Source organism: Solanum pennellii, chromosome 1, assembly GCF_001406875.1.
Source record: "Solanum pennellii chromosome 1, SPENNV200".
Taxonomy (NCBI): domain Eukaryota; kingdom Viridiplantae; phylum Streptophyta; class Magnoliopsida; order Solanales; family Solanaceae; genus Solanum; species Solanum pennellii.
Genome location: NC_028637.1, coordinates 66,578,026 through 66,598,916, shown reverse-complemented (window position 1 = coordinate 66,598,916; position 20,891 = coordinate 66,578,026). Strand labels below are relative to the sequence as shown.

The 20,891-nt window shown below is 35.1% G+C and overlaps 1 pseudogene; it reads left to right on the top strand.

The window, feature by feature from the left end:
- The first annotated feature begins 6,746 nt into the window (after nt 1-6,746).
- LOC107022292 lies at nt 6,747-20,354 on the top strand (annotated as a pseudogene).
- Nucleotides 20,355-20,891: the final 537 nt, after the last annotated feature.

The window sequence follows — 20,891 nt, the reverse complement described above, 5'->3', positions numbered from 1 at the left end:
TGTAGAGATAAAAACATTACAATAAACATTGGAATAAATAACTTCTACATCATCCATTAGCATTGGTTGTCCCTCACTTTATTTCATTCTTAATTCCTCCATTACTCTTTGTGACCTATGTAACTCTTATTGCAACCTATGTAACCTATGAAACTCCTAAGGCCATTATCTTCACTATTTACTACCTCCATTTTCTTCCTATTCATTTCTAAGAAGACTGCTTGTAGTATTAATAGTGGTGGTCTTCATTTGGTTTTAGACACACAAATCACAAGAGAAAACAAAGAGTGAAAGAGTTAGTCTAAAAGATAGTTCTTATTAGTTGAAGGGAGTTGTTCTTTTTTGTGGAGCTTTAGACTCAACTCTTGTCCAGATTTGTTGAGTTATACTTTTTGAAGGCTGTTGTATCCTGGAGGGGACAAGTCAAAGAGGACTACTGCTGGACCGGTGAAAACATTTGCTGAAGTGGGCTTGAATCTCCTTAAAGAGAGCGAGATATCTGCGCCTCAGCCTGAAGAGATTAATTTCTTCATTTTATTTTCAATTGTAATCTTGCAATTTTATTATCTTGTAAGTTTTTTCACTAACAATTTTAAGGAGATTCAAAGATGGCTACAATTGAAAAAATCGTGGATGCCAAGATGGGAGATCTTAAAAAGCCATTTTGGTTCAATGGTAACCATTTCAAGAGAAGGAAGGGTAAAATACTTTTCTACTTAAGTCTTCTCAATGTTTCTTATGTATTAACCGAGAATAATCCAAATAAAGAGGACATCACAACTATGAATGATGATGAAACCATTTCTCATCCAGAGAAAGTGGAAAAGTACGATGGTGATTCCTATAAGTGTCGGTATTATCTTCTTAATTGTCTATCTGATAATTTTTATGATTATTATGATAGAACTTACTCTAGTGAAAAGAAAATTTGGAAGGCATTGCAGAGTAAGTATGATACAGAAGAGTCTGGAGCGGAAAAATATGCAACTAGTAGATTTTTTCATTTCCAAATGGTGGACAACAAATCAGTGGTAGATCAAGATCAAGACTTCATCATGATTGTTGGAGAGCTTAGGTCCGAAGAGGTTAAAATTGGAGATAACCTTATTGTTTGGGTGGCATAGTGGATAAACTTCCACTTTCTTGGAAGGAACTTCAAAAAACTATGCGTCACAAACAAAAGAAAACCTCTCTTGAAACGTTAATAATGAAAATTTGCATGGAAGAAGAAGCAAGGGACCAAGATGCACTTTTACAAACAGAAGAGAACAACATCACATCGAAGGTAAATTTAATTACTTCGAATAATGCTACTCCTGAAACTCACAAAAATACTTCCGTAACGCCTAAGAAGAAAAAATTCAAGAAAAATAATGGTAGATCTCCCAAGAAAAATAATGGTGAAAATCACCAAGCACAAAATCAACAAGTTCAAGAAAAGGGACCATGCTTTGTTTGTGGCAAGAGTGAGCATATTGCTAGATTTTGCAGATTCTGGAAACGTGATCCTAACCCTCAGGCAAATGTTACTGAAGAACCTTTTGTGGCGGTGATTACCGACATAAACATGGTTGAGAATGTTGATGGATGGTGGGCTGATTCTGGTGCCAACCGTCATGTCTGTTATGACAAAGTCTAGTTCAAAAAATATACTCATTTTGAGGAGCCCAAAACCATCATGCTTGGTGATGCTCACACTACTCAAGTGCTTGGAAAGGGAGATTTTGAATTTTGTTTTACTTCTGGAAGGATATTAACATTGAAAGATGTACTTTATACTCCTTCTATGAGAAAAAATTTGATGTCTAGTTTTCTTCTTTATAAAGCAGGATTTAAACAGATTATTGAATCAGATCAATATGAAATAGTGAAGAAAGGTATTTTTCTGGGGAACGGGTATGCATGTGATGGGATATTTAAGTTGAATGTTGAAATGAATAAAACTTCTACTTCTGTTTATATGCTTTCTTCTACTAATTTTTGGCGTGCTCGTTTGTGTCATATCAATAATCGTTATGTTGGAGTCATGAGTAGTTTAGAATTAATGCCAATGGTTAAATTTTTTTTTGAAAAGTGTGAGGCTCGTAGTAAAGCCAAGATCACTAAAAGGCCTCATTTTCAAGTTGAAAGAAAAACTGATTTGTTAGAATTAGTTCATACTGATATTTGTGAACTTGGTGGAATTCTAACTCGTGGAGGTAATAGATATTTTATCACTTTCATTGAGGATTTTTGTAAGTTTACATATGTTTACTTGATGAAAAATAAAATTGATGCTTTTGAAAATTTCGAAACTTATCTCAATGAGGTTGAAAATCAGTTTGGAAGAACAATAAAAAGAATTAGAAGTGATAGAGGCCGTGAATATGAATTAAATGCGTTTAATTCTTTTGTTAGATCATTGGGAATAATTCATGAAACTACTCCTCCTTACTCTCCTTCGTCTAATGGAGTAGCAGAAAGGAAAAATAGAACTTTGGTTGAATTGACAAATGCCATGCTTATTGAGTCAAATGCACCTTTAAATTTTTGGGGTGAAGCTATCTTAACTGCTTGTTATGTGTTGAATCGTGTGCCTCATAAAAAGTCTAAATTGACACCTTTTGAATTGTGGAAAGGTTACAAGCCAAGTTTGGGATATCTAAGAGTTTGGGGTTGTCTAGCCTTTGTGAAGCTAATGGATCCCAAGATTACAAAGTTGGGTAAGAAAGTTACTACTTGTTATTTTCTTGGTTATGCTTCAAATAGTACAACAATTAGATTTTTTAATCTTGAAGATAATATTGTAATAGAATCTGGTGATGCTATTTTCCATGAAAATAAATTTCCTTTTGATACTAAAAATAGTGGGGGTCAAAGGATTGAAAAAAATATTTTGTCACTACCTACTTCTTCTACTTCAACTTTGAAAAATAAAGAAGTTGTTGATTTTGAGTTAAGAAGAGGTAAAAGAGCTAGAGTAGAAAAAAAATTTGGTCTTGATTTTAATGTGTTTAATGTTAAAAATGACCTTCTAACTTTGAAAGAAGCATTATCTTCACATGATTCTATTTTTTGGAAAGAGACTATAAATGATGAATGGAATCTCTAATTTCTAATAAAACTTGGAAGTTAGTGATTTACCACCGGGTTGTAAAACAATTGGTTCCAAATGGGTCTTAAGGAAAAAGTTGAAACCGGATGGTTCTATTGATAAATACAAGGCTAGGCTAGTTGCAAAAGGTTTTAAACAACTAGAAGGCCTAGAATTTTTTGATACTTTTTCTCCGGTAAAAAGAATTACATCCATTAGACTTTTAGTTGTTATGGCTGCAATTTTTGATTTGCAAATTCATCAAATGGATGTAAAAACTGATTTTCTAAATGGAGACCAAAATGAAGAAATTTATATGGACCAATCTGAGTTTTTTGTTGAAGCAGGCCAAGAAAGCAAAATATGTAAACTTACTAAATTCTCTATATGGCTTGAAACAGGAACCAAAACAATGGCATGAAAAGTTTTATTCCTGCATGATTGAAAATGATTTTAAAACAAATGAGTGTGATAAGTGCATATATAAAAAATCTTGGAATAATTTACATGTGATAATTTGCCTATATGTTGATGATTTGTTGATCTTTGGCTCTAACATGAATGTTATTGATGAAGATAAAAATGTTCTTAGAAGGCATTTTGATATGAAAGATCTTGGTGAGGCAAATTTTATTCTTGGAATAAAAATAACAAGAACATATGAGGGGGTTTTCCTTGACCAGTCACATTATGTTGAGAAAATTTTGAAAAAATATAACTTTCATGATTGGAAGCATGTTTCTACTCCTTTTGATTCAAGTGTTCACTTATTTCCTCTTGAAAGTAAAAATGATGTAATAAATCAAAAGGAATATGCTAGTATAGTCGGAAGTTTGAGATATGTGACTGATTGCACTAGGCCTGATATTGCATATGCAGAAGGAGTACTTGACATGTCTACAAGCAAACCAAGTAATGAACATTGGCATGCTATAACAAGAGTTATGACATATTTAATTGGAACGAATAATTGTGGTTTTTTCTATAAAAAATATCCTGCTGCTTGAAGGCTTTTGTGATGTAGATTGGAACACTTTGTCAGGTGATTCCTGTTCTACCACTGGTTATGTATTTACTTAGGTGGTGGTGTTTTTTGTTGGAAATCAAAAAAACAAACTATAATTGCTAACTCTACCATGGACGCTGAACTAATTGCTTTAGCTTCAGCTAGTGAGGAAGCGAATTGGTTAAGAGATTTATTGTTTCAAATTCCTTATTTTGAAAAACCAATTCCTCCTATTTTAATTCATTGTGATAGCACCGCTGCAATTGGTAGAGTTCAAAACTGTCATTACAACGGTAAATCCAGACCTATAAGGAGGAAACAAAGTATTGTAAGATCGTATTTGACAAATGGTACCATTAATGTTGATTATGTCAAATATTGTGATAATCTTGCAGATCCTCTTACGAAGTCATTAACAAGAGAAAAATTCTGGATTACATCGAGGGGGATGGCATTGAAGCCTACAAATCCTTGAGTCATATATAAGGAAACCTAACCTAGGAACTAGAGATCCTATAACCAGGTTCAAAGGGAAAAACTAATCATATGATGACTTGTGAAAAATGCACTATTTTTTTCCCTCCCTATGATGTGAGTGCATTGTTTCCTGTAGCTTGTGAAGGTTGAGTTGATAAAACTCCTAATGAATATCTGTAGCCCGTTTGGGTGGAGTGTTACTCTTACAGGAGCACTCTCGACAGATTTCACCTATGTGATGTGTGGAAGTAGGTCTCTTCCTATGAGAATGGGGCTTATTCTCTAATGCACTCATGAAACCAGGATAGCACATGGCCATAACGTGCTGCATGTTAAAGCTCATGTCAACACCTAGATTATTATGTGTGAGCAGTGATATTTTATTTCCCTTAAGTAGTCATAGTTCAAGTCTGAGACCACTACGACTCTGGAGTAAAAGTTACTGTTTCACTAAGTGGAGGTTCAATGCATAGCACACCTTCATTATGCATATTAGTCTTCCTTCAACTGATATACTCTCTTATATAAATATTAAAATGAGTAGGGGATTGTTAGGTTATTATCAGTTTAATATTAATATTTAACATATTAAATTGCTTTATTTTGTAGTTATAAGACTGACCATTGGTAGGCATTTGTGTTTTAAACTACCAATTTAATCATGCTATTCATGTTTGACTTGGTAGCCATGTAATGCCATTACTTTTGGCTTTATTGGTTGAATTCATCGTACAGATAAAAACATTCAAATAAACATTGGAATGAATAACTTCTACATTATCTATTAGCATACCATCACTTTATTTCATTCTTAATTCCTCCATTACTCTTTGTAACCTATGTAACCTATGTAACTCTTCTTGTAACCTATGTAACCTATGAAACTCCTAAGGCCATTATCTTCAGTATTTACTACCTTTATTATCTTCCTATTCATTGCTAGGAAGACTTCTTGTAGTATAAATAGTGGTGGTCTTCATTTGGTTTTAGACACACAAATCACAAGAGAAAACAAAGAGTGAAAGAGTTAGTCTAAAAGAGAGTTCTTATTAGTTGAAGGGAGGTGTTCTTTTTTGTGGAGCTTTAGACTCAACTCTTGTCCAGAGTTGTTGAGTAATACTTTGTGAAGGCTTTTGTATCCTGGAGGGGACAAGTCAAAGAGGACTACTGCTGGACCGGTGAAAACATTTGCTGCAGTGGGCTTGAATCTCCTTAAAGAGAGCGAGATATCTACGCCTCAGCCTGAAGAGATTAATTTCTTCATTTTATTTTCAATTGTAATCTTGAAATTTTATTATCTTGTATGTTTTTTCACTAACAAATATTATCCATGATTTTAATTGTATAAACAAATCTCAGTTCCGCTATTTTGAATACTTATTTTTAAAAAAAGCAGTACACATAAATGTCAATGAGCACAAAATTAAACACCAAAATAAGCACATCACTTAACTTAATCAAGTTCCAGTTTCCATTGCTAAAGAAGCCACTACAAAATAGATTTAGAATTTTCTCTAATAATAAATTTTATCCATATTTCAAGTTTACCACTAAAGCAACATTTTTTGATGATGATGAAGAGTATTCTCCCACAATATTTGTTGGCAGGTCTGCTATCAATACATATATCAAATTTAATTATCTAAAATATATTGTATATTGTGTTGTGCGAAGAGATAAAACAGAAAAAGAATCAGCCTTATTTTATGTGAATTTGGACACCAACTCATGAACACAGAAAATATATTTTTATTAATTAGCTTCGATATTTACTAAGTATGAAATATGTCATCCTTTGACATACTAAAAAATATAAAATTAGCTACAAAAATTTTTAGTAGTCCCTGATTAATCCATAACTAAATAGTTTCTAACTAGTATTATAAATACTCTCATTGAAATAATTTCATATATGAATTTACTAAGCAAATATTTGATAATGCAAAAACAGAAAGTAGATGACAATTAATATCTTGAGTACTCCAAAAATCATGAATTACTTCAATAAAGTACAAAATTTTGTTTTATAAACTATTTCCAAATGGCATTTTAGCATGCAATGCAGCCCTGATAAGCACACACCTCAATCTTCCTCCCATCTATATTATCTACTAATTATTTTGCCTATTTTACCTAACCTCTAGACTAGTTTCCTAGCTAACTCTCCTTCAATTAATTGCTCTTTTTCTTATGGCTTCTAACATCAACAAACATTTTCTTGTGAAATATCTTAATTGTAGGCATAACTATGCAGCCAGATCTAATTGTTATGTAGTTGATGGTTGTGGTGAATTTTGTCCAACTGGTGCCCCTGCAACCCTTTAATCCTTCATCTGTTCTACTTGTCATTGCCATCGAAATTTTCATAGAAAAGTTGAGGTGGATTTAGAGAATGGGGTGGAGAGTCCCATCATTTCTATTAATCATCCTAGCCACGGTACTTGTTGAAATCACAAAGATCAATCATACTTTTTTTAACAGATATATCTCTCACTTGTTGATTTGATTTTTTTCGTAGGTTAAATGTGACTCATCAGATCGTCATGTGTACAAATATGAGCTCTCTTCTTTTAGGGAAATATTTAAGTTGTACATCCGTTGTCACTTTCTAAGGGTATGGTAGAGAGGCTTGAGAAGGTGGACAATCTTTCAATGAAGACCTAACGAGAGGCTGAATTCAAAAATACCCAAAATCCACAAGAATCGTATGAACATCTATGTAGCGTTGCAAGGAACCTTGGCTTCAGCTCCCGTCACCTCACTCAATCCTGTAACCCTCCGAAAATCCATGTCATAAGCTAGAGCTTCACATGATGAACTAAACCTTAGAACACTGTTTCTAAGACTAAAATAATATTTATAAACCATTTAGGATTTTTTAGAGTCAAGGCGTCAAGAAACGTCCATGACGTCAGGAAACTAGCTAAATCGAACTAGTTGACGTCCCTATGTTTGGTGAAAGTTTGGGAGGGTCATATGAAGTCTAAACCTAATAAAAAAACTTTAAATAGGTAAAATATAGTACAAAGGATCCAAACGTCTAGTAACGACTCCCCAAGGACTGGTCGGAGGGTCTTTGAGGAGGACCCAAACCTTGGCGAGCAAGCTGCCAAAGCAGCTTGCGGCAGCCTAGAATTGAAGGTCACTGCGCGACCCGCTGCTGACACGTCGGGTGACAAAAGTTTTCTAGCTACGCATTCACTCCACAAGGTCCACTACCTCAACCCGGATTTCAAAAATAAAATGAGAAATTGACCCCCCGACGCACAACCACTTCCCAGATTCATTGAAATTGTATTTTAAGCATTTTGACTTCACAAAAAGACCCATTTAAGTGAGGGGTCTTTTGGGTAATTTATGGAGAAACAAATTTACTAAGGGTCGGTCTTAAGTCATTTTTCACTCACCAAAACCAAATTCCCAAAGCAAAACCCAAAAGCTCTCATCTCTCCCTAAATCCTCCATTGAAGGAAGAAGAAAGTTTGAAGAAGAAGGCCAATTTCTTTATTATTTCAGTTTAATTTAGTGGATTAATCTTCGTTAAGGTATGGGTTCTTCACTCTTGGGATTCCTTTCTCCAAGAGGTCCTTTCAAAGTTGATTTCTAAATAACCCAATTCCAAGGGTTTTTCCAATTCTAATAGGTTTTCTTCTAAACTTGAAATTTATGATTGGTTATGATTAATTGTGATTGCCTATGACTAATTAAGTATAGATTATTGAGTAATTGATGATAAATGGGAAATTGGTGTATATTATGTTCATTCCTCAATTTCCCCAAATCTTGGATCTTGCTTATAAATTGATGGGAATTGATGAATGTATTGATTTTTAGACTGGTTGTATCTATCATAATTCGTGCATGGACTGCCAAGGTTAATGTATAGTTGGGATTGAATCTATTTCTTCAAGAATTCATTACGAACCCTTTCCCCCTAACCCTAGGTTTCGAATTGAAGTTAGTTGGGATAGTGATGATGCAATTGATTTAGTTATTGTATTAACGGAAAAAGGCCTATGATACCCTCAAAGTATTGAAAATCGTACAAAATTACCCTCCATCCACTTATTGGCTCCAAAATACCCTTTTCACCCAACTATTGGCTCCAAAATACCCTTGTCATCCACCTTTGGGTTCAAAATAGACCATTTATTTAACGATCTCAAAGTTAAACTATTTAAATATTTTAAAAATACTTGGCGCTCAACTATTGGATAAAATTTAATTTATTAATATAATTTATAAATCAACCCACTACCCACCTATTACTAATTAAGCTCCACCAAATTAATTTATCATTTCTAATATCAAAATCGCCTTAAACACTACTAAAGCACTAACAAACTACTGATTCCTTAAAATTGACATTCAAAATTATTTGAGTCCGAATTGAAACCCCAACTAAATTTAGATTGAGCCTTTTATTTAAGAGAACACTGCCAATAGGATTCTTTTTCAAGCTTGAATTCGAAATTTAAAATTAAAGGTAAAGAAGTAGCACCTCTCGAATTTATTCGTGCACTTTTTTAAATATAATTTTATAGATATTTATTCTTTATTTTAAATATTAAAACTTTAATATATTATTTTTAAAAAAATTATCTATTAAGTAACATCACATAATTGGGGTGAATGAATAGTTAAGATGATCATAGCCAAACTTTTAAGTTTGAGGGTAATTTTTGTTTAGACACTTGAATTATAATATATTTTTGACTGAGGATTTGAATGTATGATAATGTACTTTTATAGGCATTTTTGCTTCAAATTTTTAGAAACATTCATTGGTAGTAGTTTTTCTGTTGCGCATGAGTAATGGGGCGGGTTTATTAATTGGGTGTGGTTTAATTAGTAATGGGTGGGTAATAGATTGGTTAATAAATGATATTAATAAGTTGAATTATAAAAAAATAGTTGAGCGTCGTGTATTAAAAAAATATTTAAATAGTTTAAATTTAAAATCGTTAAACAAGTGGTTAATTTTGAACCCATAAGTAGATGAGAATGGTATTGTGGAGCCAATAGGTGGATGAGAAGGGTATTTTGGAGCCAATAGGTGGATGGAGGGTAATTTTGTACCATTTCTGATACTTCAAGGGTATTTTAGGCCCTTTTCCGTTGTATTAGTAAATATTGAATGATGTTACTACACTTATTATTGGATGACATTTGTTAGTTGATGGTAAGACCATGATGATGGCTTGTGAAAGATATTGGGGTAAGTATTGTGATCTGAATCCTTTACTTCAATTCCGATTACTTGCGTTTAGTGATGAAGTTATATTGAAGTATACCTTATGATTAGATTGATTAGTGTTGGTATGTTGTTGAATTTGAATGTCTTAGATTATGACTTGTGAGTTGTTGGCTAGGATGTAATGACATAGGGGTGGTGATGAATTTGCCTATGTGCCTTGTCATAATGTGATTATGTAAATGTGTTAACCTCACATGTGTGAATTGTAATGAAAGAACAATACTAATGCAATTCCATTGAGCTATGATGACTATATAAGGGGTAGACCCTATGATCTAAATTAAGCTATGATAATTAATAAAGGCTCAAAGATATTTTGAAAGGGACTCTAGCTTAGCACCGAGTGAACTAGAAGCGAGGAGTGTCCCTTCCCACATAGGGAAGATAGGATCACTAATGTACTCATGAGATTAGAGACCATAATGCATGTAGCGTAAATAGGGTCCTAACTACATCTCCTAGTTTTTGAACTATGTTGCCCCAATAAGAATACTAGCTAGTGGATCTACATAGATGCTATGTTCATGTTATGGTACTATCTAGGCAAGAATTCCGCCTTCTTTCGGTGTAGCTTCCATCATACCGTATTCCATATTAGCTGATGTGGTCTATGTCTGTTAAGGAAAGATGTTCCCAAAAGGTAAAATTAAGGAATAAAGTGAAGTCTAACTATGATAACCTAAGAGATTTATCTTAGTCTAGGTAGGGTATGCGACTCTACCCATACATTGAACTAGTTAAACTTGAGGGAAGTCTTAGAAGGATGTTATTATGTGCTTATATGATTATGAATGTAAATGATATATATATGTTGATCTTATGTGTTAATGACACTATGTGATATTAGTTTCACTTATGGACATCTGGTTGGTCTATATTGTTAAATCATGATGATGTTTACTCTTAATTATGCAGTATGTGAAGTTGGGATTTGCTTATAGTTCTTATTGGGTTTACTTGAACGAGTGAGGTTATGGGGCCTTACTTAGTCATTGCTCTAGTGTACTTAATGAAGGTTCATGAGTAATGGTCTTGCTGTGGTTATGATGTTATGAAATCTTATGCATGTTTATTGATATTATAACTTGGAGATAGAGTTGTCTTGATTATGTGCTTAGTTATGCTGATGTTTGCATGTTGACTTGACTATACTTGGTATTGTCGGTCTTGTGATGTACATGGTCTTGACGTAATGAATATTTGTTATTGAATTGTATTGGTTCTTGAATCTGCATAAAGTTTTTCAAAGTAAATTAACATGCTTTAATGAAATGTCCCTTTTTAGCATGATTTCTATATAGTGTGTGCATACGTACCCATACTTAGTACAAGTGATGCGCTAACCCTATTTCTCCCTTTTGTCCTAAACATTTTAGGTTCCGGACGTTGAGGAGATTGCGATTATTTAAAGAAGACTTGAATTCTCATTCTCCAAGTTGGGTAGGACTCTCACCACTTCGAGGGCAATACCATTTTCTAGAATTGGATGTTGATTAGTTTTATAGACACTGTTAATTTTTTTTTCATTGGAGTACTATTATTATATAGCCTATATGTGGCTTTACTGTATTGATGTATTGGCTATGCCCATTGGTTATACTCTTGTTTAGATGGTTATGATATGAGACATCCATTTTTAGACTATGTTATATATCTTTTATATATATGTGCCATAAAAGTATAAGACTATGTAATCTTCTTATACGACGGGTTTATCTATACTCGATATGAATATATTATGTGTAAGCGAGAGGTCTAAGTAAACCTCCTAAAGTAGGGTAGACGAAAACTTTACAATTCTCCGCATTTTCAACCTATAAATGTATTGATGAATGCTAAGACTAGTCTTAGTCCTCTTCGAGGACGATGACACCGATTGTGTTTAGAGGGTACTTCCCGGAAGTAACAAACTTGGTATCTGAGCATGAGGTTGAATATCTTTACGATTTATGTCTAATTAAATCACGTCTTTGTAGGTTCTTATTCATAATTGTGAAGCGCGCCACACTTATGAATGACAAGCTATATGATGCTTAGAAAATTCGCATTTTCTTGGAAATTCAATGTCGTGCCTCTAGATTCTACTTAATGTGTGCTTACACCTAAACCTTGTATGGTGGTTATAGGTATGAACACTCGAAGCGCAGCCGCACGAAGACTTGATGAAAAGATTGATAATGCGGGAGTTTCTCTCTATGGTAATCAAGATCCTCTTCTTGAAGAAGTTGCTAATGATGATCAAGCTTTGACCAATCCTCCGGCCTTGTCGGATACGAATATAAGCGCAACCTTTCTCCAAATTGCCCAATCCATTACTACTCAAGCACAAGCCATCACTACTCAAGCTCAAGCATTGATGACCCAAGATAATCGGGAGGTGGTACCCCGAGAAATCAACATGTTAGCACCATGGAATCCCGCTTGAGGGATTTCACAAGGATGAATCCCCCTACTTTCTATGGGTCCAAAGTGGAGGAAGACCCCCAAGAGTTCATTGATGAAGTCTACAAAATCCAATATGGTATGGGGATGACTGCTAGTGAAAAAGATGAGTTATCCACCTACCAACTCAAGGACGTGACCCAAACTTGGTATATTCAATGGAGAGATAATAGGCCTTTGAGGTGTGGTCCGATGACATGGGAAATTTTCAAGAAGGCTTTTCTTAATAGGTTCTTTCCAAGGAAAAAGAGGGAAGCTAAGGTGGAAGAATTCATAAATCTTCATCAAGGAGGCATGAGTATGCTTGACAACTCTTTTAAATTTACTAAGTTGTCGAAATATGCTCTTTCTTTGGTTTCCAACCCCAGGGATGAGATGAGACGCTTTGTGATGGGAGTATCCGATGACTTGAAAGAAGAATGCCATTCGACTGTGCTACATGGTATTATGAATATTTCTCTTTTCATGGTTCATGCTCAATGAGTGGAAGAGTCAAGGGTTAAGAAGAAGAGTAGAGATGCTAATAGTGCAAGTTCATATGATGGTGGTTCTTCATAGGGTAGGCTTGATATCCAAGACAAACCAAGGTTCAAAAAGAGGTTCTCCAATCAAGTTCTCCAAATTTCCCAAGGATCGTGATAATAAGGTGTCTAACCCTAAGTCTCGAAAGGAAAGAGGTACTAGCTCACCAAGCAAGAAGGCAACTTGTGGAAATTCTGGCAAGATGCATTATGGTGATTGCCTTGTTGGTACGAACAATTGCTTTGGGTGTGGCAAGAGTGGACACAAAATTAGGCTTGCCCTAATGTGAAGGGGCAAGACAAAGGAAATGGGCAAGCTCAAACTAGTGGTTCTAATGTTGATGCTCCAAGGAAGAATCACTTTTATGCACTTCGCTCTAGGGGTGAACAAGAGAGTTCTCCCAATGTGGTGATCGGTACGTTACAAGTCTTCCCTATTGATGTGTATGCTTTACTTGATCCGGGTGCTACATTATCTTTTGTTACTCCCTTGATAGCTAGCCCGATATCTTGAATGAACCTTTTATGGTGTCCAGCCCGATGGGTGAGTCGATGATTGCAAGGAGGATATTAGAAATTGTCTTATGATGTTGCCCAATAGAGTTACTCATGTTGAATTAGTAGAACTTGATATGGTATAATTTGATGTAATTTTGGGATGGATTGGTTGCATGATTGCTTTGCTTCCATTGATTGTAGAACAAGAATTGTCAATCTCAATTTTCCAAATGAACCCGTCTTCGAGTGGAAGGAGAGAAATTTCACTCCTAGAGGTCGTATTATCTCTTGGCTAAAGGCTTGTAAGATGATCTCTAAAGGGTGTTTATATCATATTGTAAATGTCAAAGATTTAGACTCCGAAAATTCTCACATTGAGTCGCTCCTCGTAGTAAGGGAAATTCTGGAGGTCTTTCCTAACGATATTCCTGGAATCTCTCCCGAACGGGAGATTGATTTTGGTATTCACTTGATACCGGATACTAAGCCCATTTCAATTCCTCTTTATTAGATGGCTCCTGCCGAATTGAAAGAGTTGAAGGCTCAACTCAAGGACTTACTAGACAAAGGCTTCATAGACCTAGTATTTTTCCATCAGGTGCTGCAATTTTTTTGGTGAAGAAGAAGGATGGATTCTTAGAATGTGCATTGATTACCACCAACTCAATAAAGTCACTATTAAGAACAAGTATCCTCTCCCTCGGATTGATGACTTCTTAGATCAACTCCAAGGGGTAAACTACTTTTCTAAGATTGATTTGAGATCGGGGTATCACCAACTTAGGGTGAGAGGTGAGGAAATACCAAAAATAGCATTGCTGACTAGATATGGTAACAATGAGTTCTTAGTAATGTCCTTTGGTCTCACTAATGCCCCGACGGCGTTTATGGATCTCATGAATAGAGTGTTTCAAAGTTACCTAGATTCATTTGTCATTATCTTCATTCACGACATCTTGGTATATTCAAAAATGAGTATGAACACATGGATCATTTGAAGGTGGTGTTGAGAGTACTTAAGGAACACCAATTATTTGCCAAGTATAGAAAATGTGAGTTTTAGTTGAGGTCGGTGGAATTTTTGGGTTGTATTATCTCTAGCGAGGGAGTTGAGGTTGATCCAAGGAAAACCGAGGCGGTGAAGAATTGCCTAAGCCATTGACTCCAATCGACATTAGAAGTTTCGTGGGTCTAGCGGGATACTATAAAAGGTTTGTGGATGGTTTTGCATTCATTGCGTCTCCCTTGACTTCCTTGACCCAAAAAAGTGTGAGATTTGAGTGGTCGGAGACAAGTGAAAGAAGCTTTCATATCCTGTAAGAGAGGCTTACCTTCGCTTCGGTATTGACTCTGCCGGAGGGTACCAAGGGTGTATATTGTGATGCATCCCGAGTGGGCTTGGGGTGTATGCTTATGCAACATGGGAAAGTAATAGCTTTTGCTTATAGACTACTTGAATGAGAAGAATTATCCAACTCATGATCTTGAGTTAGCGGCGTGGTATTTGCCTTGAAAATATGGAGACATTATTTGTATGGTCTCCATTTGGATGTATATATTGACCACAAGAGTCTTTAATATGTGTTTATTAAAAACAGTTGAATCTCTGTCAAAGAAGGTTGTTGCAATTGTTGAAAAATTAAGACATTAGTGTTCTCTACTACCCCGTCAAGGCCAATATGGTTGCAGATTCTCTAAGTCGTATGACCATGGGGAGTGTGTCTCATGTAGAAGAAGCTAAAAAATACCTAGTGAAAGATGTTCATAGGTTGGCTCGTTTGGGTGTTAGATTGGAAGATTCTCCAAATGGTGGTTTTATGGTCCATTGATCTCTGAATCGTCTTTGGTGGTTGATATTAAGTCTAAGCACCACCTTGATCAATCATTGATGGATTTAAAGGAATCGGTTCTTGGTAAAATTAATGAGTGATTTCCTTAGGGGGGGATGGTGTCTTGAGGTATCAAGGAAGGTTGTGTGTTCCCAATGTGTATGATTTGAGGAACCGGATTCTAGAGGATGCTCATGGTTCCCGTTATTCGATTCATCTCGGTTCTACAAAGATGTATCATGATGTTAGAGAAGTGTTTTGGTGGGAAGGCTTAAAAGAGGTTATAGCGGAATTTGTTGCAAAATGTCCGAATTTCCAAGAAGTCAAAGCCGAGAACCAAAAGCCAAGTGGTCTACTTCAAGAAATCCAAGTTCCCACTTGGAAGTGGGCAATCATAAATATGGATTTCGTGGTAAGTTTGCCTCGGACACAAAGGAAACATTACTCTATATGGGTGGTTGTGGATAGGTGGACCAAATCTGCACATATTATACCTGTCAAGTCCACTTACTCGGCGGTGGATTATGCAAGGATCTTCATAGATGAGATTGTGTGTCGCCGTGGTATTCTGTTATCTATCGTATCGGATAGGGGTGCACAATTTAAATCTAGGTTTTGGAGGTCATTCCAAAAAAGGTTGGGTACAAAGGTGAAGTTAAGCACCGCTTTTCATCCCTAAACGGATGGTCAAACGAAGAATACTACCCTTGAGGATATGCTCAGAGCTTGTGTGATCGACTTCAAAGATAATTGGGAACATTTGCCTTTGGTTGAGTTCTCTTACAATAATAGTTACCATTCAACTATATCTATGACTCCTTTTGAGGCCTTGTATGGTAGGAGATGTAGATCTCCAATTGGATGGTTTGAGGTGGGTGAGTCTTCACTTTTTGGTCCCGAATTGATTTATAAGACTTTGGAAAAAGTTTATATGATAAGGAACCGACTGAAAATAACTTAAAGTCTTGCAAAAGTCTTATGCCAACCATAGGAGAAGGGACTAAGAATTTGAAGAAGGTGATCAGGTGTATTTAAAAATTTCACCCGTGAAAGGAGTGGTGAGATTTGGCAAGAAAGGGAAGTTGAGTCCTCGATATGTGGGTCCCTATGAAATTTAACAAAGGGTTGGAAAAGTTGCATACTAGTTGAGACTACCTAGTGAACTAGCTTAGGTTCATCCGGTGTTCCATGTATCTATGCTTAAGAACTGCATCGGTGATCCCAAGTCCGTTCTTCCCATTGAGGGTCTAGGTCTAGATGAGTACCTCTCCTATGAAGAGGTTCTGATGGAAATCCTTGATTATCAAGTGAAGAAATTGAGGACAAATAGGTGGATTCCGTAAAAGTCCTATGGAGGAACCACCTAGTTGAGGGAGCAACATGGGAGGCCGAAGCCGACATGAAGTCCCGTTATCCCTTTGTTGATTAAGGTTAGTGTTCCAATTATTAATCAAATAATGAATAAATTTAATTTGACTTGTTTTGCAATGATGTGTATATTTATGATATAGGTTTTACCTAAAATTAAGTTTTATGTGAAAATACTCTTTTGCTCAATTTGCACTTATTTGTGTATTTGGTATGATGTTGCCTATATGAAATGAGATTGAGCATGTTGATATGTTATGAAAGAATTTTGGTATAAGTGACTTTATATGTTCTGTTTAATTCATGTTGTTGTTGAGAAGGAAATTCCTCATGTAGTAATGTGGAGCTCTTATGTGAAGAAATTGATGTTTAGAGTTGCCATGATTATGTGTTGAATGGAGTGGTGAAGCGCTCCTATGAGCTGTGACGCATGATGATTTTCTATTGATTGTTGGTTGGGCTGCTAGAATTGGGTCTATCCTTTCCCTTCAAAAGAGTTTAGTGTCATTCCGGGATGAATGTTCCTAAAGGGGGATAATGTAGCACCCCGGAAGTCCATGACACAAGCTAGAGCCTCACATGATGAATTAAAATTTATAACCATGTTTCTAAGACTCATATAATGTTTATAACCATTTAGGATGTTTTAGAGTCAAGAAATGTTCATGACGTCTAGAAACTAGCTATATCGATCTAGTTGACGTCCCTATGTTTGGTGAAGGCTTGAGAGGTTAATATGAAATCTAAAACTAGTAAAAAGACTTTAAATAGGTAAAATATAATACACAGGGTCCAAACATCCAGTAACGACTCCCGACGGACTCAAGGACACAAACCTTGGCGAGCAAGCTGCAAAAGCAGCTTGCGGTAGCTTAGAATTGAAGGTCACTACGCGACGCGCAACTGACACGTGGGGTGAAAAAATTTGTCTCGCGACGTGTAAAATCCCCAATGTCCACTGCCTCAATCCGTATTTCAAAAATAAAATGTGAAATTGACCACGCGGCGCGCCGCCATTTCCCAAATTCATTGAAATCGTACTTTAAGCTTTGACTTCACAAAAAAACCATTTAAATGAGGGGTATTTTGGTTAATTTAGGGGGTGACTATATATTGATTTAGGGTCAGTTTTAAGTCATTTTTCACTCACGAAAACCAAATTCCCAAAAGAAAACCCAAAAGCTCTCATCTATCTCTACTTTCTCTCTCCCTAAAAGAGGAAGAAAGCTTGAAGAAGAAGGACATTTTCTCTAGAATTTCACTTCAATTTTGTGGATTAATCTTCATTAAAGTATGGGTTCTTCACTCTTCGGATTCCTTTCCCCAAGAGGTCCTTTCAAAGTTGATTTCTAAATCACCCAATTCGAAAGGTTTTTTCCAATTCTAATGGGTTTCCCTCTTAACTTGAAATTTATGATTGTTTATGATTAATTGTGATTGCCTATGACTAAATAAGTATATATTGTTGAGTAATTGATGATAATTATGGGAAATTCGTGTGGATCATGTCCCTTTCCTCAAATTCTACAAATCTTGAATCTTACTTATAATTTGATGGGAGTTGATGAATGTATTGATTGTTAGACTTGTTGTATCTATTCTAATTTGTGCATGGACTGACTTAAAATTAAGCTATGATGATTAATAAAGGCTTAAAGACATTTCAAAAGGGACTCTAGCTTAGCATCGAGTGAAGTAGAAGTGAGGAGTGTCACTTCAAACATAGGGAAGGTAGGATCACTAATGTACTCATGAGATTGGAGGATATAATGCATGTACCATAAAGAGGTTCCCAAATACATCTCCGAGTTCTTGAACTATGTTGCCCACATAGGAATACTAGCTAGTGGATCCACATAGATGTTATGTTTATGTTTTGGTACTACCTTGGCAAGTAGTCCTCCTTCTTTTGGTGTAGGGTTCCATGACACCGGATTCCACATTAGCTCATGTGGTCTATGTCGGTTAAGGCAAGATGTTCTCAAAAGGTAAAATGAAGGTTAAAGTGAACTCTAACTAGGATAACCTAAGAGGTTTAGCTTAGTCTAGATAGGGGTATGAGACTCTACATATACATTGCACTAGTTAGCCTTGAGGAAAGTCTTAGAAGGATGTTTTTATGTGCTTATATGATTATGAATGTAAATGATATGTATATTTTGATCTTACGTGTTAATGACACTATGTGATATTAATTTTACTGATGAACATATGGCGGTCTATATTGTTAAAGTATGATGATGGTTACTTTTAATGATGTAGTATGTGAAGTTAGACTTTGCTTATAATTATTAATGGGTTTATTTGATTGAGTGAGGTTATGGGGTCTTACTTAGTCATTGCACTAGGGACTTAATTAGGGTTCATGAGTTATAGTCTTGCTTTGTTATGATGTTATAAACTCTTATTCATGCTTGTTGATATTATAACTTGATGATAGATTTGTCTTGATTATGTGCTCAATTATGTTGATGTATATGTTGACTTGACTAGACTTGGTATTTTTTGTCTTGTGATATACATGGTCTTGACGTAATGAATATGTGCTATTGAATTGTATTGGTTCTTGAATGTGCATAAGGCTTTTCAAAGTAAATTAACATGCTTTAATGAAATGTCCATTTTAAGCATGATTTCTATGTTGTGTGTGCATATGTGCCCGTACTTAATACAAATGATGTGCTAACCCCACTTCTCCCTTTTGTCCCAAATATTTTAGGTTCCATCCATTGAGGAGATTGCGGTTATTTGAAGAAGAATTGGATTCTCATTCTCCAAGTTGAGTAGGTCCTCACCACTTCGAGGGCAATACCATTTTCTAGCATACAATGTTGATTAGTCTTAAAAACACTTTGTTCATTTTCTTTCATTGGAGTACTATGATTATATAGACTATATGGGGCTTTTATTGTATTGATGTATGGCATATTCCCAATGGTTATACTCTTGTTTAAATCGTTATGATATAAGAAATCCATTTTATAACTATGTTATGCATCTTTTATATATATGTGCCATAAAAGTAGAAGACTATGTAATCTTCTTATACAACGGGTCTATCTATACTCGGTATGAATATATTATGAGTAAACGAGAGGTCTAATTAAACCTCATAAAGTAGTGTAGACGAAAAGTTTACAATTTTCTGCATTTTTAACCTATGAATGTAATGATGAATGCTACGAGGCTAGTCTTAGCCTTCTTCAAGGACGACGACACCGGTTCCATCTAGGAGGTACTACCCAGATGTAACAAATCCTATAGCAGAAACTCGTGTTGAGGCACTACAAGTGAGCAAAGTTTTCCATCAACTTAAAGATTATAGAACTACACATTTGAAGGAAAAATTTTGTTTACTAAACTACAAGAGAAGAAAATTGATCGTTTTTGTTCCTTTGTTACTCAAAATGTCAATGAAATTTTAGATCTAGAATTTATAATTTTTTATATAAGTAATTAATTATAGCTTAAACTTAAAAACATGTAATCCCCTTGTTATCATTGATGATCCATCACCACAATATACAATGAGACCTAGGGCGCAACGTTGTGAAATGTCTGAGAAGAACAACAATGATGTGGAGACAACGATGGAGATAAATGGAGGAGAGATAATAATGAGGAAGTTGAAAATAAAGTACAATGATTGTTCGTCTTCTTCAAAGAGAATGAGGTTGAATCCTTACCAAAGAGAGAGGATCTGGATTTTTGCAAACAAGATCATGAGATGGAAATGGACAAAGAGCTATGAACAAGTTATCCCCTTTTTTTTATGAAATTGACATCAATCCCAAATTATTGAAGAATTGGATTAACAATACCAGACGCAGAATTAGGCCCTTAGAAACAATGGGCATATAAGGAATAAGGATTAGTTACTTAAAATAAGTCTTTTTGTGTTCTCTACTTATTTAATATTTTTATTTCTTATTTCTCATGTCTTCGATCCATAGAATTTAATAATATAAAAGTATTAAGTTTTCCGTTTTAATTTATTTTTTTACTTTTCTTTTTTATTTGTTCTTTTACGATATTTTAGGTCTTAATTTTCACATGACATCCCATGTTTCAGATAGTAGGAAAAGACATATATTTTCTTCTTTACTTGTCCGGACAATTCAATTACACGTTTAATTAGCATGGTGAGTACTTATGTGTCACACATTTTAGCTACTTAAAGGTGAACTTATTTATTTATTGAAACTAACATGACAGAAAAAAATATAAACATACGTGTTAAAAGAATATCAAAATAATCAAAATTTTCCTTATGCCCACCCTCAACATTTCTTCTCAAACTCTATCATCCTTCTCTTCTTCACACCGCAGTCATTATCGTCTTCTTCTTCATTCTTTAGTTTTCATTAAAGTTTTTTTTTATCACAAATTTAAAATACACTTTCTCTTTTCATTAGAAATT